The sequence below is a fragment of the Megalopta genalis genome, chromosome 2, assembly GCF_051020955.1.
Source record: "Megalopta genalis isolate 19385.01 chromosome 2, iyMegGena1_principal, whole genome shotgun sequence".
In the NCBI taxonomy this organism is placed as follows: domain Eukaryota; kingdom Metazoa; phylum Arthropoda; class Insecta; order Hymenoptera; family Halictidae; genus Megalopta; species Megalopta genalis.
The window spans coordinates 12,119,976-12,146,560 of record NC_135014.1 but is presented as its reverse complement, the minus strand read 5'-3'; the positions used below and the strand labels follow the sequence as shown (position 1 = coordinate 12,146,560).

General features: G+C 45.4%; 1 protein-coding gene across 8 annotated transcripts in view; it reads left to right on the top strand.

Moving 5' to 3' along the window:
* Window positions 1-3,132: 3,132 nt before the first annotated feature.
* Window positions 3,133-26,585, top strand: part of LOC117227160 (protein turtle) — a 142,064-nt gene continuing 118,611 nt past the window's right edge. For 5 of the 8 annotated variants that reach the window (XM_076518497.1, XM_076518495.1, XM_076518496.1 and 2 more), the window contains exon 1: window positions 3,139-3,426. The gene's annotated coding sequence lies outside the window, so the exon portion shown is untranslated. Of the gene's footprint in view, window positions 3,427-22,709; window positions 22,830-26,585 lie in introns of those variants that run through there. The other 3 variants (XM_076518498.1, XM_076518493.1, XM_076518492.1) reach the window with 3 other exon arrangements.

Here is a 26,585-nt window from a genome sequence, read left to right as displayed (position 1 = left end):
ATAATATAATAATTGATAGTATATTAATTATATACAATAATATAATAATTGATAACATATTAATTTTGTACAATAATATAATACTTAATAATATATTAATTATGTATAATAGTATTATAATTAATAATAATAACTTTGAATTCCAATTCTATATTTAGCAATTGGTGCAGATAATATTTACTTTTACATTACTATCGACAGTCTAGTAATTATTAGTAAATGCATTCACGCAATAAATATATGTTCTCTGTTTCTTTTTGAGGAAATAATTAGAATCGTAGAAGTTCGAATCGTTGCAATTATGAAGAAACTGATCTGGCAGTGGTTTAATAAGATCTCAGCTGTGAAGGGAAACGCAGCGCATGGAGCTAAAGGTGTAGATACCCTTATGAGGAAAGAGGGTTAATTTCATGAATATCCTCTGTTGAGGTAGATGGAGGTAGAACATTGTAGATGAAAATAATCCAATTTAGATGAAAATAGACCAGTAAAGGTGAAGGAGATAGTGAATGAAGAAAGTCGAATATATAATATACGAAGATAGTGCAATATAGGTGAAGATAATACCAAAATAGACAAAGATAGTATAATATAGTTGAAGATAGTTCAACATAGAAGAAAGTAATGCAAAATAGATCAAGATAGTCCACTATCGATGAAAATAGGCCATTATAGGTGAACATAGTCCATCATAATTCAATATAGTCCATCATTGTTCAGCATAGTTCAATATAGTCCATCATTGTCCAACATAGTTCAATATAGTCCACCATAGTCCAACATAGTTCAATATAGTCCATCATTGTTCAGCATAGTTCGATATAGTCCATCATTGTCCAACATAGTTCAATATAGTCCACCATAGTCCAACATAGTTCAATATAGTCCAATATAGTTCACCATAGTCCATCATAGTCCAACACAGTCCAACATAGTCCACCATATTCCACCATATTCTATATCAATCCAGTCCACCGTACCTCGGCATCCAAACTCCCCAACAAAAATTTCGCCCTCGCACAAAAAAGTCAGTCCAAAGTACAGCACGGAGCAAAAGTTTCGGCTGCAAATAAAATCCGAATTTCGACCATAACCGTCGCCCGAAAAACACCCTTCACGCTACTCAGAACTCTCCGAAAGGCCAGCCAGAGCCCGAAACTTAATCCCCCGACTACCCCGCTTCCACCCCACGGATCTCCACCCTATGAAACAAAAACCCCGCAAGTTCCGAAGAGCTCTCGACGAAAAATCGTCGTGCATAATCGCGGCATCCGACGTCCAAAAACAAAATCGCAGCGTAGGCTTTCGGGTCCGTCGCTGCACGCGCGACGCCGCCGCACGTGCGGTGCGGCGCGGTGCGGTGCGGTGCGGTAGTCCGGCGTTAAAAACGGTGGTGGAAGTGGAAACGCGGATCGCACACGTCCGAGAGCGAAGGAAAGAAAAAAACGAGTCGAAAAGACACGTATATTCCAGCAGGGTGAGGAGGGAGGGACGGGGGGCGTCCGATTCGCGGATCGTGCCGGACACGGAAATCCGCGGCCGCCGTAGTAAAGTTTCCCGGCGGCGTCGGCGGCGGCGAGAAAACATGCGGTCGGTAAAAAGGGTGGCGCGGGGTCTCCACGCGGGGCCCGGGTTGTCCAGGGCGCCGTTGGAAGTCGTTACGAGGTTGGATGCCGCCCTTCCGCCCGATCAATATTGCGTTGGTGGGGCCGAGCCACCGGTAGGGAGGCCGAGGGTGGGCGAGGGACGTCAGGGGATGACGGCGAGGGTGGTGAGACGGGAGGTCGCCGGGGGTTCGGAGCGGGGCTCGGAGGGTGACGGCGGGCCGCGTGAAACGGATCCGCGGCCGTCGAGGGGCTCCGAAGGGGATCCCGCGGCTCCGGGAAGGGGTCGCGCGAGCGCGCCGACGGAGGGGGTGCCGCGGTGGGGGTGTCAGTCGAGGAGCGAGCACTGTCATGGCGGCGCGCACCACCGCCAGCCAAGCGGTACCTCCAACTACTCCCTCGCGGTGCGGAACGCGGTGCTCGGGCTTTCTCCGTTGAAGAATCGGCGAGGCTGTGCGGTGCGCTGGTGGCCGATCGACACACACGGTGCTGCGGGGAACGGGCTCGCGGGATCCTCCGTTCTCTCTGTGTGCTCCACCGACAGGACGGATCGAGGGCGCGCGCGCGCGCGCTCGCGCGAATCGTTGCTCGTACGCTGCGCCGCAGTCGTGGTATTGCGGCTGTGTCGGGAGAAGAGCGGGCTCGAACGACTAACGACGGCCGTGGCGGCTGGATCCGAGGCTGGCCGGGTACAGTGTATCGGGTTAGTGACTGTGAACGTCGGGCCCCGGCGGGCCTGTCTTGTGCTACCAGGCGACGCATCGCATCGTATCGCATCGTATCGCATCGTGTCGCGTCGCGTCTCGTCGGGATCGCTGATCGAGGAGGCATAGATCGTCGGGCGGCTGGTGAATCGATGGTGCACGCGGCGGAGTAGTCGCGCGAGAGGATCGTTCGCTCGGTGGCAGGCACGCGATGTCGCGGTGAGAGGATGCGTCACGTGACTGGCCGAGGACAGCAGTGGTGCAGGGTGTAGATCGTCGGAGCCGAGGACCGCCGCGGGTCCTGGCCAGCCGGAGTGCTCTCGCCGAGGGTAGTAGACGGTGGTGGCTAGCAGTCGTGGGTGGATCGAGCTGGCAGCGGCCGGGTCTCTCAGCGACGACGGACCGGGAGTAACAATGTCCTAGCGAAGGCAGGACTCGTCCAGGCCGATCCCCCTCGTCCTCTCTCTCTTTCTTTCTATCTTTCTCTCATACTCTCTGTCTCTCTTTCTCATTCTCTGTCTTTCTCGCTTTCTCGCTCTCTCAAACTCTCTCTCTCTCTCTTTCTATCTCTCTCTCTCCTGCCGAAAGAACCTCGAACCTCGTCCCCTACCTGCCGGAAGCTCGCAGGCAGTGGCGCGCGCGCGCGCGCACGCACACACGCTCGGACGGTGCAAAGAGAGACACGTGCGCGACACCGACGCTGCTATAAACGGGAGGCCGCGTGCACGGCACGGCACGCACGCAACGCCGCCCTCCTTGCACGCTTCGGACGACGCGCGTTCTTCCGTGGGCAACGGAGCTCTCCTCTCTCTCTCTCCTAGGATCGAACGATTCCGCCAGGATCAAGGATACTCGCGGCGAGGAAAGGACGCGCGCACGTGAGAACGCGATCCAGCGATTTCGGCACCGGGTAGACGCGAGCCGGGGACTCGACCCGGCCCGACTCGGCCCGTCCACCACCGGAATACATCCGGCTCGCGAATCCAGCCAAGTCCAAAGTCCTTAATCCCGTGGGGTGATCCTGGCCCCGCCCGCCCGCCAGCCAAGGAACCACACCCCGAGCAGGAGAACCGACTCAGGATACCTCGGATTTACCGTGCCGCTGCTGCTGCTACCGGGTAAGCTGCGAATCCCGCTGTTTCGGAGCACTTTTGCTTTGCCGACTTTCGAGACGAACCTGACGCGCGCTTCCGACTTGATCCGGGAACAAGGCGATTGGATAGATTTTTTTTTTGTTTCGAGGATCGTTGATCCGGGATTCTTCTCGCGGAGGTTTTAAGGTGTTCGTAGGGACCCGGCGATCGGTCTGTGCGGCGTTCCTCTCGCTGCGTCTAATAGCGCACATGGCCTCGTTCCATGCTGGATGCAAGTTGCAACCGCGTCGCGCAGGTTAGGCGAAGTTGGGGTCGAGAGGCGCGGGTTGGGCGGGTTAAGGGCAACGCGAGGATTATAGCTTGCCACCCTTCGATTACGTGGATCCTCTTGATCGATCATCGCCTGCTGCGTGCCTCTCTCGTCAAAGAGAGAGGGGGAGAGGGAGTTCAATGAACAGCGGAGACGTTCTTTAACCGGTGTCAAGCGCTTTCGACGCCGAGAGTGCCGGAATCCTCGCCCGATTTCTTGATTATGGTACCGGCTGTGGTCGAATCGAGAATTTCGTTTGGTGCGATTAGGCAGATCGTATTGTTTCAGTGGTGTAATATTAGGTCGAGACGATCTTTTTTATTTGCTCAGATGTTAATTAGGTGCGTTGTGAACCTGGGGAGGTCGTGTTGGCGTGATTTAAGGATAGTCAGAGTTGCAGGTCTTTTTTGAGACGATTTTGGAGATGATGAGGCGTAATGTTAGTTATGTTGAGATTGGGCTGATCTTCGAATTTTTAAATAACAGTTACAGTAGCATAATTTCGCGAAGAAGCCATAATTTCATCGAGTTGATCATGCAATTCTTAAAGGAAAATTATTGTGCCATGATTTAAAGAAACCTAATACCGCAGTCTTTTGTAAAACAGTTTCGTCAATTTTGGGGGATGATGAGGCACAATGTTAGCTACGTTGAGATTGGGCTGATTTTCGAATTTTTATGTGATAATTACAGCAGCATAATTTCAAGAAAAAGCATAAAGTTAGTCACAACTTCATCAAATTGATCCTTTCATTCTTAAACGAAAATTATAGTGCCATGATTCAAAGAAACCTAATACCGCAGTCTTTTATAAAACAGTTCCGTCAATTTCGGGGGATGATAAGGCATAAAGTTAGCTACGTGAAAATTATGCTAATCGTTTAATCTCTAAAGGAAAATTATGGTATCGTAATTTATAAAGGAACCCGGCAACATAACCTCTTCTGTAAGGCAATTGCATCAATTCTTGGGATGAATCGGTATAGAATTAACCCTTTACGACTCTGAGACACCATTAAAATTTGTTATATCACTTATTATTCTAAAATAATTCTTGTATCAACAAAGTTTAGATTGAAAAAATTGTGCAAAAAGCGTAACTGTCGTGCGAGGTCACAAGACACAATTTCATCTGCACGAAATGCACTCTGTCGTATAAAATAAAAATACTATAAGCCAGAAAAATTACTTTAGATTTACAGTTAAATTAGCTTCGAGTGCAAAGGGTTAATTAACACTAGATTCACGGAACCCGTCAAAATAATTTACGATTAATCATATCGTAAAGATGCATTTACGAATTATTTATTCAATTTACATGTGACTCACGGCAAACGTTACAATAACGCTTGTCAAAAATCAGAATAAAAAGTCTTATCGTCACTTTTGTAAACTAATACAATAAAACAGCTGTTCTCTGTGTTCCATAAATCTAGATTTACGTGAAGGAAAAAAAGAGTACAATAATTTCGTTGCGATTCAGAGAAGACCGTAACGTTCCAATTCACGATTCGTTTCGATGCGAAGGGACGCAAAGGGATGCGAAACGATGCCAAGGGATAAATTTGGACCGTAAAGGGACGATTGGAGGGATATTGGTAGGGCAAGTTTGCGAAGGTTGGCCGCAGCGTAGATGGCGCGTAGAAGTATTAAGCGACGAGGACAAAAGCGGATCGATGCTGTCTGAAATCGATCTGTTTATCCTAGACCGCGACACGCTTGATTTCGTTATTCCTTTGACGCATCGGTACCAGGAAATGCAGGAAGAGCGGGGTTCACGGTTCGTTGGTCGGGCGCAACCGCGCGCGGAGCGCAGCGGAGCTTGCACGCCCGCTCCCGGAATATAATTTACAAACTCGGCAAATATCAATTCGCTGTAATTTATGCGTGATTTTTCCCACCCGCGAGTTATTTACGAGCAGCCCCCGTCTCGCCGCGCCCCGCTACCGCCCCGGGCTCGGTGACGTCATAGTGCAACATCGCCGGTTTTATGCAGCTGCACGCCGCCGCGGATCCTGCAACCGCGGCTCCCTCGGTTTACCTTTCGCATCGCGGTGATTTTCGATCGACGGTTCGCGAACCGCGTTCTGCGGCTTTCTGCGCGGTGTTCTTCCGTATCGGGGAAGAATTTGCAGGACAAATTTTCGCGGTGTGTGTGTATGCATTTTTAAATAAACCGTGCACTCGGTTGCAGTCCGAACTGCGAATCGCTGCGGTTGCGTGACACTCCGCGGTCGAAGCGCGATAGAATCGCGAGGAAAAATCGTGAAGCAATTTTCGAGTAGTCGTTTCAAAGGGGAGACTTGCCTCTATAAGATAGCGTCGGAGCGGATACGGAGAAAAATTTATCGAACTCTCTGGAGGCGTTCGAGTTCGCAGAATTTCGCAGCGAGAATCGCAGAATATCGCACCTGAAAATCGGCGAGCACTGAGAAATGATTTTATCGCGATCGGAATAGCAATTTAAAAAAACAGCTACGTGATATGAAAGCAGAGACTTCGCTCTTTAAAACGAACTCGGCTGGAACATCGTAGGATTTTTTTCGGCGATGTTACGGGAGTTCGAGGATCCGACTCTGTTTTCCCCGATTTTAACCGAGCGATATTTTAGAATTTGAAATTAAAATTGCACGCGGTGTCTTCGTACCGTAATTAATTCAGACGAGCCATCGACCGATCGAAATTCGCCGTTTTATCATAGAAGGTAGCACGCCTGCCTGGCGGAGAGAAGGAGGACTCCATTTGTTGCTGGGAAAGAGAGTCGGCGAAAGAGGTTGCAGGTCGATCGATCGAGCCTGAGTCGCAATTATTTCCGAGAAATCGTCCGCCGATTAATTCATAGCCTGCGAATCTGGGACTCTCGCAGCGATTCGCCGCAGCTATTTCCGGCCGCGCGCGCGCGCGAGCGAGCATCGCGAAGACGCGGCCGAGTTTTCGACGCGGCGGATCCGGTCGAACATCGGATAAAGTTGCCGGGGAAAAAGGATCGGCATCGCGTATATTAGTCGTCGGTCGACTTCGAGCCCGTAAAATTGGATTGGCGGGGCCGCGGAGGCGGCCGGGCCGGATCAAAGGGGTAAAAGTTTCGCGAATCCTTGTAATCTGATCGACCCGGATGCTCCCGGTGTTCTTCTTGCCTGCCTGCCTTCCGATGCACGGAACGCAACAATTTTTGGTACGCCCGTTTCTCTCGTCGGAGTCTTCGCTGTCTTCGCGTTTCAAGTGGAACTCGAGCCTTTGCTCGATTACAGTCTCCGACTCTATGAAAACGCAGAAGTTAATTCGATTGGCTGCTTTCGACGATGGTCGGAGTTGTATTTCATCAGGCGGGCGAAGCTTCGAATCCGGCTTAATCCACCCCCTGGCCCCTTTGAAGCCCCGAAGTTCCCATTAATTAAATGCGACGCTTCGGTTCGCTCGCGTAAATAAAATCTCTCCGCGATCTCGGACGATCTCGGACGACTTGGAACGACTTTGGACGATTTCGGACGACTTGGTACGACTTGGGACGATTTCGGACGAGTTCACTTCGAGTGATTAATTTGAATCAGTCTGCTTAATAGACGGAGGGGCGCTCGGAAAAAAGGCTAGTTTTCTTGAGCGAAGGCTGGATTAGGCGTCGGGATTGGATCAGACACGGGATGCTGGTTCTTGAGCGTTGATCCAGCGATTCGCTGGCTCGAAGGGAGCTAATCGGCCGAGAAGGGAATCGATTCCGGACGCCGATCGAACGCCGGAGCGGCGCGGCGCGGCGCTGCGTTTTAATTCGAGCGCATCGAGGACTCTTGATTCGGCAGGCTGTAAATGAAGAGCGCCAGGGCGCGATTAAATCGAGGAGAATTAAATTGCGTTTCGCGGCCGAGTTAGCTCGGCAAGGCCAATGGAATTGCCGCACGGCCGGAGTACCGATTCACCGGGATGCCACTCGAACCACGGTTCACGAAATCGGCCAAAGGAAACGATCGGGAAACGCGTCCCCTTCCGCTACGGATTACGCGATCGCGGTTTACCGCCGGGTTACCGGGTCCGTTTTGACCCGGAATTGCGAACGTTCCATCCGAATCCTCATTTTACCTAACAGCCTTGATCGCCGGTAGCCGGTTCTACTCGATCGAGGAAAAATGGTAACACGTTGCGGGGACTGCTGGAACGTTTTTAATGGGACTTGTGGGATGTTTCAGGGTTGGAGAAGCGATCTCTGGGGTTAATCGGAATTTTGTGATTTTAATTGCGCGCGTTTGTAATTGTTGTAGGATGTTTTTCATCAATTCCTGAAATCAATTGTTAGGATCAGTCTGAATATTTTAATTTCAATTTTTCCAGTTTCAATTTTCTAGTTTCAATTTTCCAATTTCAATTTTCCAATTTCGGTTCCTCAATTTCAATTTTCTAGTTTTCAAGTTTTCAAGTTTCAATTATCCAATTTTAATTTTCCAATTTCAGTTTCCTAACTTCCAATTTCTATTTTCTATTTTCCAATTCCAATTTCTATTTTCTATTTTCCAATTCCAATTTCTCTGTTTTAATTTTCCAATTTCAATATTCCAATTGCAATTTCCCAATTTCAATTTTCTAGTTTCAACTTTCCAACTTTAATTTCCCAATTTCAATTCTCTAATTCCAATTTTCCAACTTTAATTTCCGAATTTCAATTATCTAACTTAAGCTTTCCAACGTTAATTTCCCAATTTCAATTATCTAACTTAAGCTTTCCAATTTCAATTTCTCTCTTCCAATTACTTCAACCGTGCAGAATATTTTTGGACGGTAATTCTAAACGAATACTTCAGCAAAATGGTATTAAAACAAACGCCATCATCGATTAAGAATGAAGCACAGCGTCGAATTTCGAGAAAAGCCATGGGAAAGATGGAACGTTGCGACACGTCGATAAACGTTGCGACGAAAGCGATAAAAATAGGTGGAAATTTGGTATTTTCTGCGGTCAGATGTTCGTTTTAAAACACGGCGCGCCGCCATGTACAATTGCGGAGTAGCTGGACGTTTACCGAGTCACAAAGAGGACAGCCGCCGAAGAGAAAAATCCATTGTTGTTGGCGGCGTAGCGCTTAGTGCGGGTCATTTCAAGCGCCTCCCGTCGACCAAACTCTCGTTTAATCTCTCCCGACGCGGCACCCCGGCCCGGTACCCTCTTCTCGATCCAGCCCCCTGCGCACCTGCTCGAAATTTCGCGGGGCCGTTTTGCGTTTATCGCGGTCCAGGTTCTCCTCCTCGTGAATTCCATGACGAGGTTATGGAATTTACTCGTTGCTAAGTCGGTAGAAATGAAAGAAGTGATTTTTTAGAATTATTTCCTTGGAAGCCCTTAAATCTATATTTCTGTATTCCTATGTTTCTATATTTCTATGTTTCTATGTTCCTATGTTACTATATTTCTATATTTCTATGTTTCTGTGTTATTATGTTTTTGTATTTCTATATTTCTATGATTCTATATTTCTATATTTCTATATTTCTATATTTCTATATTTCTATATTTCTATATTTCTATATTTCTATATTTCTATATTTCTATATTTCTATATTTCTATGATTCTATATTTCCATGATTCTATATTTCTATATTTCTATATTTCTATATTTCTATGTTTCTACGTTTCTATATTTCTATATTTCTATATTTCTATATTTCTATATTTCTATATTTCTATATTTCTATATTTCTATATTTCTATATTTCTATATTTCTATGATTCTATATTTCCATGATTCTATATTTCTATATTTCTATATTTCTATATTTCTATGTTCCTACGTTTCTATATTTCTATATTTCTATATTTTTATATTTCTATATTCCTATATTCCTATATTCCTATATTTCTAAATTCCTATATTTCTATATTTCTATATTTCCTATATTTTCTATATTTCCTATATTTCCTATATTTTCTATATTTCCTACATTTCCTATATTATTTCCCATATTTCCCATGTCTCCTATATTTCTACATTTTTATATTTCTATATTTTCTCAATGAATTCTAAATATTCCTAACAGAACATAACAGCACCATTCCCGATCGACATTCTTCGTACGATTTACGAAATAAAAAATGTACACAATCTATTTTACACGTTGTATAAATAACCCGGCTGTCCGACAACAAGCGAACATTTCTGTCGCGACCACAGGGGGGGGGGGTTAAAACAATCAATTTCATAGTCGAACGTGTCTCAAATAATTGAGACGGACCGTGATATAGCGGCCGGTGTGTATCGCGATCGAGAATCGAGAGAGTTAGCTCGGGGTGCTCGCCGGTGGGGGAGTTAAATAGCAGTTTTCGCCCAGTGTTTTTTCGCCGTGGGGCGACAGCTAATTCTCTGTATTGACAAGCGGGGGCGCGCAGGAGCCCCGGACGCGTCGCGTGGCACGTTAATGGCGAGAGGGGGCGAGAATGAAATTTAATCGTTGTCCGGACACAATCGCAGCGTCATTTTTATCGACTGGTTTTTATAGAGCGGAACGGCCATCGACTGGCAGAGGGGTTGGGGGGATGATGGGTGGTGGGGCAAGGGGAAATTGATCGGTGAATCATTCGAGTGGACGAATATTGGTTCTTTCGTGTTTGACAGATACGTTCGTTCCACGGCCGACGACGCTTCCAATAGTTCCCGCATTAATCCGATTCGGGCCGGCTCGAGGAGAACGCGAACAGACGTTGTTCAATTTCCTCTTCTTTGCCGGAGATCTTACAGATTTACCGTTGCCGACCCCTAAGCTGTTCGACCGTCTCTTTTCCACTCTTTCGGAGCCGGGACTCCTCGAACGGCCGACGAATTTCCTCTCGCAATCTTCAGTTTCTGCAAACTGCGACTCGAGAATTTGATTTTCCTGGAACAACCGCGCTCCCCCCTCTCCCCAATTATCTGTATCACGTCGGCACCACTGTTCTGCAATTAATGCGTCGCTGACCACCCTGAGCTGTCAACTATCTGTTCTTTCCATCGGGAAGTCGTCACTTTTGAAAAAGCAATTATTTGCTTGCAATCGTCGCTTCAGTGTCCACAAGCTGTACCTTCTTTTTTTTTATTGATTGCAATCAATCATTTGCAGTCGATTTCCTCGGGGAATTATTAGTCAATTTGTTGATGGTTTATTGTTACAGCTTGTGTATCTAAATGAATTTTAATCTAGTGCAAAGACCCACAGAAAATATCACAATCGAAAAGAATTTTTTGATCAATAAAAATTGAATTAAAAATCAATCACTCTATGCAGTTATGGCAACAACGACTCGATGGATCAATTCGAACTTCTTAAAGTTATTAACAAAAGAAACAATCTTCTGCTCGACTTCTATTATTCTGCAGTCGATGCAGTCAATTTTTATTTTGCGCAAAGAGATCCGCGGTTTAATTAGAACATTAAAAGTAGTACAAGCTCCTGTTGTTATCTTATTATATTGTCATCTTCACTTTTCTATTTCTTTCTTTCTATTGTTTACAGATCTTCTCAAAGTTTTCATAGCAACACAAACGTAATATAAATGCAAATTCATTCGATGCATTCGAAATGCAATTTTATTGCACAAGCTCGCGGCTCATTCTTATAGTTGTCGACGATCGGTGACCATAAAAGCTAACTATAAAAATCTCTTCTTAAATTGTCCATCTTTGTGTACAATCTAAGCGTCGATTTGGAAGTATCTACTATAATCGAATGAAACCGAAATCATGGGGACAAGATCTTCGAACAAGATTTCTCGCCTTTTTAGATTTCTCGAGTTTCGCGATCCCGAAAATTTTCGTATTCGCCAGAGCAACGGCACACTTTCGCAGAGACGAGGAACGATGGTCGATGCGAGTCGAGCGAGATATTCGAGGCGAGGAAATCGCCAGGGAGCCGTCGGTGTACAGCGCGAGCAAGCGGCTCGTTTCGCTCGCAATCTGAGAAATCGATCGCCAAGGACGATTTCGGGCTGGTTTTCGGCTGGTTGTCGATCCGATGGCACCGCGATTGCCACGGCTAAGTAAAGAGCTAATCCGGGAGCCCGCGAGACAACATCTGTCCTTCGAGTGCCGACGCTGGTAGACGCCGATCGAAATTCCGCTGCTAGATCGTGCTGATTCCGCGGGCACGCGATGCCTTTTCTTCTCACCGCGCCGCGCCGCTCCGGTGTTCCGTAGGTCGAAAGTTGAAGGTCTTTCTTCGGGGCCGCATAACTTCGACCTCAGCCAGCATGCTAGTACTCCGTGGCCTTAGACCGAGTCGGCTTTGGCCCGTGTCACGACACGGGTCACGCCGTTTCTGCGACAAACGCCGATCGAAAGCGTCCGTTCAATCGCGTTACAGCATTTTTCCTTTCTCCGATTCGATTAGAAAAAAATCGAATCTTAAATGAATATATACAGGGTGTCCCAGAAATGTCTCGCAGTCCGGAAATGGCGGGTTCCTCGGATCATTTGAAGCAGTTTCTTCCTTTACAAAAATTTTCTACGAGGCGCCGTTAACGAGTTGTTAACGAAAAACAGTGACCAATAAGAATCGAGTACGGCTGACGCGAGGCGGCCCAGCCAACCAGCGCACGAAGCCCAGTTCCACTCATTGGCTCGGTCGCCTCGCGCCAGCTGAGCTCGCCTCCCATTGGTCACGGTTTTTCGTTAATAACTCGTTAATGGTGCCTCGGAGAAAATTTTTGTAAAGGAAGAAGTTGCTTCAAATGGCCTGAGGAAGCCGCCACTTTCGGATTGCGAGACATTTTTGGGGCAACCTTGTATATTAAAAAATACCACAGTTATTATCGTGAATATTATTATCGTGCAAATTTGCTTGGTTGTGCAAGCGATCGCGCAGCCGAGTTTCTTATTCGTTGGGGGCTGAGAGTTCGCCGTTCGATTTCGAAGTTACATTCGTTCGAGTCATTTCATTTTCCAGCTGCTGTTAGACTTTATGCATTTATGACGAAGCTGCGCGAGCAAAGTATGGAGCAGTGAAAACGTCAGAAGGATTTACGAGCGTCGTTGTGTCGCCTTCAATTTATTCAAACCATTAAAAGAAGCAATTCGCTTTTATTTCGCCGCTGTCTCGAAAAATCGATGCGGAAAATTGGCCTGGGGCTTGGGGGGGCTTGCACGATCACGCTAATTGCGAGCGACCGGACAATAAGCTTTTATTCTCTCTCCTTGGTAATTTTAATTTATTTATTGCTCCGTATCCTGCGCACAATCGCGGCGGACAATTTATTCCCAGCCTCGAAGTATTTAATTATTAGAAACCGGACGGAACAGCCTTGCTTTCTCCTTGGTAATTTTAAGCCGTTCATTGCTACGGGGATTGATCCGTTGCACGATCGAAACAGAAAAGTTTCTTGCGACGAAATCGTAATTTATTAGAGTACTAGATGAACTAGAAACTAGGTCATTTCTCTTTGTCAACCCCTTGCACTCGAGCGATGACTCCGAGGCACTAAAATTGTTACGAAAATTGTTACGTCGCGTTCTAAGATCATTTTCGTATCGTCGAAGTTCAGATTTTAAATATTATTAAAAGTGTAACTGTTGCATGAATGCATTTTGCACAGTGCATACAATGCACTGTTGTCGTATAAAATGCACTTTGTCGCGTGAAATGGAAATACTGCGAGTCAGAAGAATTATTTCGGATTTACAGTTGAAACGGCTTCGAGCGCAAAGGGTTAATTTTGACATTTTTGTGCTGCGAAACTTGTGCACAAAATCGTCACAGAAAATTTGCTCCTTGCAACAAAATGATAATTATTAGAAACTCAACAAAATAGCCTCTTTCTCTCCTTATTAATTTCAAACTACCCATTGCTCCGAATCTCTTGCCCAATCGAACCAGAAGATTCGTTCCTCGCGGCAGAACATTTAATTACTAAACGCTGGACAAAACAATTTTGCTTCCTGATTAATCAATGTTAACCTGTTTATCGCTGCAGCCGCACACTTCGCAGCAGAAAATTCGTTTCTATCATCGGAATTTCAACGATTCGAAACTAGCAAAAACAATCCTGTTTTTCACCGGTGCACAGTTCGCAAAAAAACATCCGTGTACAAACGCGGCAGAAAATTTGCTCCTCGCGTAAAAAGATCCTCGGTCGAATTCCGATGAACGATACATAAAAAAAAGCAAAACAAAAAGAGAGAAAAATCGTCCTCTCCCGTCTCCGTTTGAAACTTGACGATGCACCACCGATTTCGTCGCGATGAAATCCAGCACCGTTCGGGTATCCGTGCGACGGAAAAGCCGAACAGCTCGGTGCAACAGTACCAAAAAAAAAACGAAAAAAAAGAAGAAAAGAAAAGAAAAGAAATTGTCTCCGTTCTCGAGTCGAGACCTGATGCACCAATTTTCGTCGCAATGAAATCCTCTGCGCCGTTCAGGATGCACAAGAGTCGAAATAATTCGTAGCAACCGTTTCGATCGAAGACCTAGATTGTCGAAGGGTGGCTGCGTGGGAGTGCGAGCGAGAGAACGGGGGCGAGAGAGAGAGAGAGAGAGAGAGAGAGAGAGAGAAAGAGAGTAAAAGAGAGGGTGAGAGCAGAGCGAGAGGAAGAGAGAGAGAAAGAGGGAGAGGAGAGATTAAAACGAAATCGTGGCTCGGGCGATGAAAACGAGTGCGCAAACAACGCTCGGGAGCACGCTAACGACGTTGCATATCCCCTTTTTCCGTGAACGACACGGGTCATACGGTAATTTACCGTTTTAATTATAGGAGAAAGGGAGAGGCGCGCGCGAGTGGTAATGAAGCCGCGGGCCGCGCTGCATCCGCGCCGCGTTGCATCCGCGCCGCGTTGCAGCCGAGCTGCCGGCGCGCCGAGCAATATTTTCATTTACGCTATTGGGTCTCAATTAAAGAGGCGCCGCCGGTAATTACAAATCGGACGAGGGGAAATTAAAGTCGGGCTCTCGCGCTTTCCGCGGTCCGGCTCGTTTGACCGTTCGATCCGGCTCGGCCCGGCCCGGCCCGGCCAGGCTGTCGCGTCGCCGCCCTGCATTTGTAACGCGTCCTGTAAACGCTAATGAGCAACGCGACACCTCTGTTTTCGGATCCACCGGGCTCTCGATAAGTCAGTTAACATCGACCTGCAACTTCTGTTTCCAAAGGGACGCATTGTCGCGTCGCGTTCGCCTAAACGCGGCCTGCAATTCGACTGGATCGCGTTATTCGATCGTAGATTGCGGCATTGTGAACACGGTGTTTCGCGGATTAAATCATCGATCAAACTTTGCACGAGCTGCGCAACGTTTCGCCAGCAATTGCAAGCAATTTGTTTATCTCGTTTCGCAGAAGAATTCGGAGAACTCGAGAATTCGACAGCGAAACGCCTCTGCTCTCCGGACGGATAAATAAATAATCACCTTCTGTTGCAACTTTTTCGATCCGAATCGAATGCATAATTGCTCTTCGCATACACACACACACACACACAGCTTACGTTGGCCTAAATCCGGCGCAAATTTCGACTCGGCGAAGGTTGCTCGATCGCAATTCGCGCAGCATCGCGAACACCGAGTTCCGCGCCACGAAATCATCGATTCATGTTTCGCATGGGTGGCAAGAAATTCGCCGATGCAATTTTGCGAAATTAATCGAGATTCGAGTATAAAACACCGGTGTTTTATGCCGCGGAAACGTCGGCGAGCGAGCTATACTATCTCCGTTGCAACTTCATGAACGCGCGAAGTCGTCGGTCTGATAAATCATCGATTACTAGAACCGGCGAGTAATTCATTGTTTCTGTAGTGATGCAGGCATAGCTGCTACACGATCGACATGCGAAAGCTGCATTAGTAACAGCTGAATTGTGTGAATAGCAACTGGTTCGCGTCGGTCAATCGTGAATTACAGCGTTGCGAACGTTTATAAGAAATCGTGAATCGGCGCAAGTGGCAAGTTATTTATTGTTTCGAAGGTGATTGATTGTTGCTAGCTGGTGAACATTCGGAGTGTGCATTAGTCTGACCGAGTTGTACGTTTCAACTGGTTTACGTCGATCGGTGATAAGTTACAGTGTGGCGTATCTGCAGTGTACATGCGGTGTAAATGCAGTGTACATGCAGTGTAAATGCGGTGTAAATGCAGTGTGCATGCAGTCTAAATGCGGTGTAAATGAAGCGTAAGTGCAATGTACTTGCATTGTACTTGCAATGTACTTGCAGTGTCTCTAAGAAATCATCAGTCTGTGCAAGTAGCAAGTAATTTACTGTTTTAATTGACTCTAATTGACCGTATTTGACTGTAATTGACAGTAATTGACTATATTTGACTATATTTGGCTATAATTGACTATAATTGACTGTAATTGATTATAATTGACTATAATTGACGATAATTGACTGTAATTGACTGTAATTGACTGAGGCATCCAATAATTTCTCCCTAATTCGCGCTGCGATTGCGCGCAGAAACTGGACAATTTGCGAAGAAAATACACGATTATTCGAGCCTCGCGTCTCATTTCTACACCTGTCGACAATCTGCAATCATAAAAACGAGCCTAACTATAAAAATCTCTTCCCAAATGGTCGAATTTATGCGCAATCTCAGCGCGAATTAGGAAGAAACTACCGTATTCGCTGGTCGGCGAAATGCGCGGCGCTCTAACCGCGTTGTAAATTTCAATTAAATCGCGCGGGTCGATCATCAATTACAACGTTATGAAGACGCAGCGGCGCGCAAGAAATCATCGATCAAAATACAAGTAGCCGGTAATTTATTGTTGCGAAGGAGACGCGTAGCCGTTGCTCGCGGTACCCGCGGAATATGTGGCGGTCGCGGTGGCCGGCGTTGTAAATTTCAATTAAATTGCATCGGTCAATCATTAATTACAACGGTTATGAACACGCAACGGCGTATAAGATATCATCAATCAGCGGCAAGTAACGGATCGATTGAGCCCGACGGAGGATCCCGATCGCGGATCGATCGAAGATCGATCGGGGATCGATGCGGGATCGACGCATGGCGGCTCGACGGGGCCCGGCCGCAGCAGATTAATTTGTACTAATGTAGCGTGACAATGCGCGCGCTTTATGGAAAATCGATTTTCATAAAACCTTCAATTACGCGTCGCGCAGCAGCTCGCCCGGCGCTCCGTGTCTATTGCGCTTACACTTTACAGCCGCGAATGGGAGTAATTAAACCGGCCGCCCCGCCTCTCTCCGCTCAGTTAACCGTGTTTCTACGAGAAATGTAATTAAACCTGGTCAGCTCCAAGCCGTGCCTCGCGACAGACTTCTGCTCGCTAATGAACTTTTCGGGAGCCGCGTTCCGCTCGCCCCCTTCCTCCTTCGCCCCCTGCCCCCATCCACCCCCCTTCTCTGCCGGCCGGATTCTACGCGACTTGATAATTAACATGCGAAATGAACTATCGGAAACTTAAACCTCCGCCGCGAATTTTCATTCCCCTCCGGCGCGGCGCGGCCGTTGCAAACGTTGCGAGATCTCTCCGCGATTCGGAAATCGCGGCTGAAATTCCGCGATTGCAGTCGGGTTCGGCTCGCACGTTTTTTCGCAGCCACCGCGAAAAGTTTGGATACGCGTTTGAGTACGCGAACCGGATTATCGTGCTTGTTTTGCCTTCGCTCCCGCCGGCATTATTTACGGGATTATTCTGCCCGGTAATTGTGACTCGCTGTGCTGTTTTATTTCCTAATTATTCGATACTCGCGTGCTACCCGTGCTACCTGGAATCATTATAAAAACAAGGACGTTGCTTCGTTGGAACATTGATTTCCGCGCTGATCTGCTGAGAGATTCAAAGTTTTTTATGTTTTTAATTGAACTATACTGTTCTTACTTTAAATTTTGTTTATACAATATTTTAACTCGTTTCGATATTTTTCTTTCTTTCTGTTTTTTTTTCCTTTTTTTTCTCTTTGTTTGTACCAAAATCTCCCTAATTGTTGTTACTTTTACTGTAACAAAGGGATTTTCAATACACGAATAAATTAATAAATGAATGAATGAATAAATTATAATTGGATGCAACGAATACATTATAATTATAAAATTGAACACAAATTAAGTAAAAGTAAATCTTTCAATAATTTTGATAAAATGAAAATAGCATGACAATATTATTAAATTCCTTTTACGTCTTCGCATTTTTATATTTTAGCCACCCTTAAATAAAAATAAATTCTTTCTTACAATAATTTTATTAAGTCGAAAACAGCATAGCAATATTATTAAATTCTTCTCACATCTTCGCAATTTAATATTTCAGCCACCCTTAGATAAAAATAAATCCTTTCTCTCAATAATTTTAATAAATCGAAAACAGCATACTAATATTATTAAATTCCACTTACATCTTCGCAATTTAATATTTCAGCCAGTCTTAAATAAAAATAAATTCTTCCTTACAATAATTTTATTAAGTTGGAAACAAGCATAGCAATATTATTAAATTCTTCTCACATCTAAGCATTTTAATATTTCAGCCACTCTTAGATAAAAATAAATTCTTTCTTACAATAATTTTGATAAATCGAAAACAGCATAGCAATATTATTAAATTCCACTTACATCTTCGCAATTTAATATTTCAGCCAGTCTTAAATAAAAATAAATTCTTCCTTACAATAATTTTATTAAGTCGAAAACAGCATAGCAATATTATTAAATTCTTCTCACATCTTCGCATTTTAATATTTCAGCCACGCTTAGATAAAAGTAAATTCTTTCTTACAATAATTTTGATAAATCGAAAACAGCATAGCAATATTATTAAATTCTTACGTCTTCGCATTTTAATATTTCAGCCACCCTTAGATAAAAATAAATTCTTTCTCCCAGTAATTTTGATAAATCGAAAACAGCATAACAATATCATTAAATTTCTCTCACGTCTTCGCAATTTAATATTTCCGCCATATTTGCTAGAAACGCATAAAATCCGCCGTCCACCGATAAAACGTTTAACATTTTCACGAGCTAAAGAATGATTCGATAACGCTTTTTTCATCGCGCGAGGGACGCGCTCGTCAGTTTCGAAATTTTTACGAAACTCGTTGGCGCTCAAACGTTCAAGGAAGCCGACCGGAAATAAAGGGACTATTATTCGGAATAAAAATTTCGCCGGGACTGGCACGGACATCGACGAGGACCGAGCTCCCCCCTCCGGTGACAGTGTAATGCAGTAGCGGCGTCGCGAGCATCCGAATGTCGACAGCGGCTGTTCATCACCATTCATGCCAGCCAATATTTCTTTCGTCCGCTTTTTGCGGACCTTTTAATACCCTGACGGATAGCCGGCGCTGATTTTTCCGTAAACCCCGTACATTCTCCTGTCGTATTCCGTTGAATTTTATTTCGCTGCGATCGCTCCGGTGCCGGGCTATATCATGCCGGTGTCCAATCTTCAGCACAATGAAAGATTCTTCTTCGAGAATTTGGAGAATCCGAAAATTCGAGCACCAAATTTTTCAGAACAATTCCATGGGGTCACGATTTTTTTTTTGTGCAACAGTTTCGAGGTCTCGCAATTCTCAGAAATCTTAAAACTCAAGTATCACACTCGTGATGAAAAAAATACGCTTTCGAGGCTTTTTTGGCTTTTGGAAAATCCCGAAATTCGAGCACCAAATTTTTCAGAACAATTCCATGGGGTCACGATGTTCTTTTGTGCAACAGTTCCGAGGCCTCGCAATTCCCAGAAATCTTAAAATTCAAGTATCACACTCGCGATGAAAAAAATACGCTTCCGAGGCTTCTTTGGCTTTTGGAAAATCCGAAAATTCGAGCATCAAATTTTTCAGAACAATTCCATGGGGTCACGATGTGTTTTTGTGCAACAGTTCCGAGGCCTCGCAGTTCTCAGAAATCTTAAAATTCAAGTATCACACTCGCGATGAAAAAAATACGCTTCCGAGGCTTTTTTGGCTTTTGGAAAATCCCGAAATTCGAGCACCAAATTTTTTGATACAATTCCAAGGAGTTACAGTTCTGAGAAATCCTGAAATTCGAGCGTCAGATTTGGGAAAACGCTTTCCAATTTTAGATTGGAAATTTAAAATTTTTTATGTTCTTTAAAACACACTTTCAAGACGAAGTATAATCTTGAAAATTGCTGCAGTTCGAATTTTTTAGAACAATTTCAAGGTGTCGCGGCTTTGAAAAATCCTGAAATTCAAACTCTAGATTTCTTAGAACAATTTCAAGGCGTTAGAACGTGCAAAAATTCTGTAACTCAAGCATCCGATTCGACAAAACATTTCCGAGTCACTGTAATTCTAAAAAGTGCTCAAATTCAAGCAACAAATATTCGAGATCACTTTCAAGGTGTCACAGTTTAGAAAAATCCTAAAATCGTCTGGGAGAATATTTCAGAGGCATTGCACCTCTCAAAAATTCCGAAACAATAAATTTATTAATTCCAAAATAGCAGCGGCAAATTTTCAACATCGCTTCCCAGTTTCGACCCGAATGATCGATCCTCCGTACGCAAATATTCGCGACGTAGAATTCCCCGGCGAGATCGTTGCCACCCCGAAAACCGTGTGCGCCCTGCAAGCTCGGGAAGCGTGCGGCTTCTCGTCGTAGTAATAAGGCAGGATAAAGCGACACGAACGTTGTCATAATCGATAAAATACGGGAAGATCGTGGATCGCGGGGCAATCGAGTCGGCCGCGGCGCTCTCCCGGCCCTCGTTAGCCACCCTCTCGATCGTCTCGAAGAAGCTATGGTATTTATTCGCCTTAATCCCGGGCTAGCAAGCGTTTAAACGCAGGGGCTTCCCTTAATCGCAATCTTCGCGACGCTGTAATACGGATTTACGAGGCCGATATCGAGCCTCTCGACGATGCCTTCCGGTTCTTCGGGAGAACAGCGCCGGGCTGCCCGAATATTTATTAAAATAGTCGACGTCGGTAGCAGAGCCCCGCTATCCGAGGGGTTAATTATCCGGCGCTATTAATGCCCGCTAACAATGCGCTTAAATTGCAGGGCAAATAAAGTGCCGGGCGCGAGCGCACGGCCCTCGTAATTTCGCGCTTAATTAACGTTCCTCTCCGGCACGTATCTCTCCTCGAACCGACCTCCTTCCTGTCGATCCATCTTCCCGAAGGTGCGAGCCGCCCCCCCTTCACCCCGCCGAAGGAATCGAGTGGTCGCCCGCTCACCTGGACACCGGGTCGAAAGCCGCAGCAATTAGCGAACGAGCCTAATCGGGACGATTCTACGCTGAGGTCTAATATTTGACCGGCGATTTCGGGAAAATGCGGGAAAGTTTTGTCAATTTTTCTTCGGCTCGATTATTCGAGCCTCGCGGCGCATTTTTGCAGGGGTTGATCGGTAACGATTGTAAAAACGAGAAGGATAATTGTGTCTCTTTTTCTTAAATTGTTTCTTAATTTTTGTTGAAAAGCTGCAGGAAAATTGGGGAGAATTTGTTGCAATTTCCAGGTGAAAAACGAGGGGGTTAATGCAGCGATATTTTTGGAATGATTTCAGGGTGCTACGGTTTTTAAGAGTCGTGAAATTGAAGCGCCAGATTTTTTAGAACAATCTCGAGGCGTTATAATTTGGGATAATCCGAAAATTGAAGTATGAAATTCGTGAGAATGTTCGCTTGTGATTTTGAAAAATAATGAAATTATAGCTGCAAAATTTTTGAAACGATTTCAGGGCGCCACAGCTTTCGAAAATCCTGAAATTCAAGCGTCAGATTCTTTTAGAACAATCTCGAGGCGTTAAAATTCGGAACAATCCTAATATTTTAGTATTTAAGTTCATGAGAACGTTTTCTTGTGATTTTGAAAAGTGATGAAATTCAAGCACCAAATTTTTCCGAACATTTTCAGGATTATGTCGCACTTCGGAAAATTCCTGAAATTCAATCTTCTGATTTTGGAAACCATTCTTAAGGCTTCACAATTTTCGCAAATCCTAATTTATCAAATCAAATATATTATTGAGGCGACGCTAAAAATTGCCGTGCCATTTTTAAAAAGAATTTACACATCATCAAAATTTCGCATTCGATAAATTCTTAAGAAACAGAAATCTTCCGCAAGCAAACAGGTTAAATTTCCGATGCATCGAGTAAAAGCAGCTCTCATTTTGCAGTTCAAATAGCCTCGACTGCGAAGGGTAAACTCGCTTTCGTTCCTAAATTTTCGACAGCGGAATTTCGAGTCTCGCACTCGATTCGGAACAAATGCGAAACGTGTAATTCATATTCGGTAGAATATGGTAGATCGCGTACGAAATCTTCGCCGCGAGCCGGACACAGTGCGAAGGGGGGTTAACGAGTAAAATCTCGTTTCCGGCGGTGGCTGCGAGAGCTTGGCGTCGACGAAGAGGGAGAGTTTCGAATTTCGATTTCGATGGGATGACGCGTCGCCGGTTCGATTGCGGCCCCCCGTGTGTCAGTCTCGACTGATCCGCTGACCCACTGCAGCCGTAGATATTGGTTTCCCACGCGGAGAAACGACGGCGCGGCGCGGGGCCGGGTCGGCAAGAGTAAATTCGCTCGGCAACGGCAATTTCCCTTTCGGCGCGGCTCGATCGGGGGCTTCGGGTTATTGCTCGGCTGGAAGAAGTCGTCGCCGCTTTCGGGGCGGGCGAAAGCGAGACGAGACAACCGAGACGGCTAAGTGCACTTCCCTACGGCACGTTCGATTCAATTGCAGCTGCGGGATGCTGACCGACTCGCCCACCCCCCGCCGCCCTCCCGTTCCGTCACGGCGAGCCCCTTTCTTCCGAACCGGTCGATTCCGCCCGGAAACGCTCCCCGACATTCGGATCTTCGTCGCATCTCTTCGTTCCAAGACACCGTCGATCTTTGTGCAGCTTGTCTTATGCACTCGCGTTTCTTACGATGCACTTTCGGTTCCGTCTTCGCGAATTTATTCCGCTCGAATCGACGGAGCATCGTGGACGTTTCTTACGTAGAAAAATTCTATGGACTCTCTAGAATCGAACAGTATATATATTTTTATATTTATACATTTTTGAACTTGTTTAAATAATATTTTTTAGGGCCATAGATTGTAGGTCGTTATTGCCGGTTTTGACGCACCCCTGACAAATTTGATCTTCGAAAATTTGTTCCACCTGAACCGTGAGCGCTATCGAAAAGCACGCTACATAGAAAGATTCTGCGGACTCTCTACAATCCAACGGTATATATTTTTATATTGTCGCGTACTTTTGAACTTGTTTAAATAATATTTTTTAGAGACATGGTTCGTTGGTCATTATTGTCGGTTTCGACGCACTGCCGACAGTTTCATCTTCGAAAAAATTCATCCCGCTTGAATTCATCTCTCTTACGTAGAAAAATTCTACGAACTCTCCAGAAAAAACAGTGATATATATCTTCGTAACATTGTAATCGTTTAAACTCGTTTAAATAATATTTCCAGGCAAGTACGTCGCTGCCACAGATTTCGATGCACTGCTGCCACCCTTAACTTTGAGAATTTATCCCGCTCGATCAGCGAAAGCTATTCGACTGTGTCTCGCGTAGAAAAATTCTGCGGACTCTCTAAAATCCAACAATATATATTGTCGCGTCGTTCCGAACATTCAAACAACATTAAACAATTTATTCCTAGCAATAGACGGCGTGCGTAGATTCTGGAGCACCCGCCGCATCTTTCGCTTTCAGAACGCGTTCTGCTCGGCTCGCGCGAACTACGTAAACGATTCGACGGAATCTAACGGGGCATCAGGAACAATGGAACAATGTTTCGCGGAGCCCTATCGATCAGGGTACCGCCGGGAGGGCCGTATATCCGTATCTCGTCGACGATCGAGCGAGCGAACGAGCCAATAAGAAATTTCAGGTGGCTGCGGGTTAAGCGACGGCATTATTCGGCCGGTAAGTCGTGCTAAACAGTCTTCAATCTCCGTCTTGTCGAAGATTAAATTTCCACGGTTTAATCCGGCCGACTCGAACGGGTCAAGTCGAATATTCGATGTGATCCCCGCGTACCGGGCGGTCCGTCGAATCGAAGTTCCCGCTGGGCTTATAAATATTAATAACCGTCGGGATCGAAGTTTCATGGAAGTTCACGGAATGAACTAGTTTCTTTGCTAGCGCTCTCTTTCTCTCTCTCTCTCGCTCGCTCGCTCGCTCGCTCCGTGGCCGCGAGACAATGTAAACCCGCCGCGAAAATCTATAAGCAGCTCGGACCCGGCGCGGCGTGAATTATTGCCCGGCTTCTCGACGGTACACGGATTATCAAGTAGAAAAGTTGCTCGCAGGAGAGACTCGTAAATTCCGGGCCCGTCGCGGAGCGTATTTCACGCGGGATCCGCTCCGGACACGCGCCACCCGAATCCGATTCCCCTAAACGAGCATTCAGCGTCGCCGCGTTAAGAGGATTGCGATTTCCTTAAGTGGCGCTGCTCTCCCGGCTCCTCCTCCTGATCTATTAGGCGAACCGGATATCGCCGGCCATTCCTCAACGTTTAGGGATTCTCCGTGCTTAAAACGAGCACTCGAGGAATCGCCATCTTTATCTCCCGGTCCCGGTGACCGTCGGCCTCGCCAATTTTTATGCCGATTTCGCAGACCGCTTCGCGGCACAACGATGCATCATCGTTTATCGCTTTATTCGCGATAGCTGAATTTTAATTAACGATTTCTAGGACGGTTCTGCAGACTCTTCGCTGCACGACAGTGCATCGTTTATCGCTTTATTCGCGTTAGCTGAATTTTCATTAACGATTCTTAGAGCGTTGGGAGCGTTGTTCCTATTGCAAAGATTCCAGAACGACTTTGAACATTTTTTCCTCCTCGATCGCGATCGCTGGGCACGCGTTTTTTGCGCGGAACGATTCCGCGGACTCTCCTGAATTTAATAGTATATTGTTTATAATAATAATATGTTTATAGGTCGATTGGTTTAACCCTTTGTTATGGCCAAAGAGAGAGAGAGAGAGAGAGAGAGAGAGAGAGAGTAATAATGTAGCATGAAACTGAAATCTTCGATGCGGCACTGAAGAAAGAGAGAAAAACGGATGAAATATAGTTTGATCTCTTCATTTCTTCATTTTTTTTATACTGTTATAAACGTTTCAACGTATTTCAACGATATTTCTTCTATGATTGATCGAACGAGACAGAAATTTAGCCGAGAAGTAAATCGATGAATAAATCGAACAACAGATCGAGGAACAAATCGAAGAATAAATCGTGCAATAGTTAGAACGATAAATCGAGCAATAGGTGGAACAATAAATCGAACAATGGACAGAACGATAAATCCAGCAATAGGTTGTAAAACGAAAACTAGAATAAATCGAAGGATAAATCGAACAATAGAGCGACTTTCGCAGCGATAGATCTTATCCGGGGCGATCGCTCCCAGCGATCGAGCGCGCATCTTTGAAAAGAGTCGGCGTCGCCGGTGGGTCCGCCGTGTATATAATTAGATCGACGCGACCGTGCGGCCGGCAGGTTTAATTGCCACTGCATAATTAACTCCCACGCTGGTCTTTGCCGGCGGCAGCGACGGAAGCGGCCACCGGTCGATTCGATATTCATTCCTCTCTCGGTTATAAATTCTCGGGCCGGCCGTGGCCGGGCGTCGCTGTCGGCGTCGTTGCCGATTGAATCGAGGACACCAGCATGAAATATCAAAATATTCATCTCCGGTGATTTCAGCGCGCTGGAGTATCGAGCACAACGTGCCCCGCGCCGTCCTAAAATTTTCAGACGGTCGCCCCTGCTAATTCTCCTCAGCTTCGACTGTGATCGACCCAATTACATACCACGCGCGACCTCTTCCGACCTCCGCCGCGTCCGGTTCGATCTTCGATCTTCGCGAGACGCCTGTGCGGCGAGGTTCTTCGATTCGAACGTTTGCTAATTATTCATGGTTAAATTATTGCGGTTGAGTAGTCTGTTCGGACGGAAAAAAGCAGCGATATATATGTTTAATTAATCTTTATACAGAATGTCCGGAAGTTATTTTACTTCCGGGAAATGAGCGATTTTAAACATTAATTTTAAATGTTAATAACGTGTTAGAATCAACCTGTATGCTTTTAGAATTGCAGAGAAGCGTGAGAAAAGTGTCTTCTTTGAGAAGTGTACACGTGGCTGTTATAGTATGCAGAGTGTCTCAAAATTATGGTGAATACGGGAAGTGAGAGGTTCCTGAGATTATTTGAAGCAACTTTCTCCTTAGCGAAAATGCAATCCGCGGCTTTGTTTACGAGTTATTCACGAAAAACGGTGGCCAATGAGAGGCGAGCTCGGCTCTGACGCGAGGCGGTCGAGTCAACGAGCGGTCAACGCCCAGTTCCACCGATTGGCTGGGCCGCCTAGCGCTAAGCGAGCTCGCCTCTCATTGGCCACTGTTTTTCGTTAATAACTCGTGAACGAAGCCGCGGAGAAAATTCTTGTAAAGAAAAAAGTTGCTCCGAATGACCTCAGGAACCCCCTGGAAGTACCATAATTTTGGGATACCCTGTATAGTAAGCACAGTAAAAGTGTACAGTACGAGAAACTCTAATAAATGAGAGAAAAGAATATAACATACAATACATAAACAATATAATGAAAAACAAGAGCATAATAAACACAAATAATAAATGCGAAATTTTATCGGACCAAAAAGTAGTGCCATCGCGAAAAGAAAAATAAAGAGAATACAAATGTGAAAAATTAATAGAAAAATATAAAAAAATAATCTACACGTTGCGTGAAAAGTCGCCTCGTCCCCGAGTCGCGAAAAAATAATTTTGTAACCCCCTGTAGATCGTCGAGAGGAGGATCAGTTGTCTATAAAACATTTCATAATAAATAGATAACGTTTATAATACAATATTATTAATATCGCAAAGAGAACACCCGTCGAGAGATATAAATGTGTTCGAGAGATATAAATTCAATTTTCCAAAACCGAACAGGCATAAATGGCAAG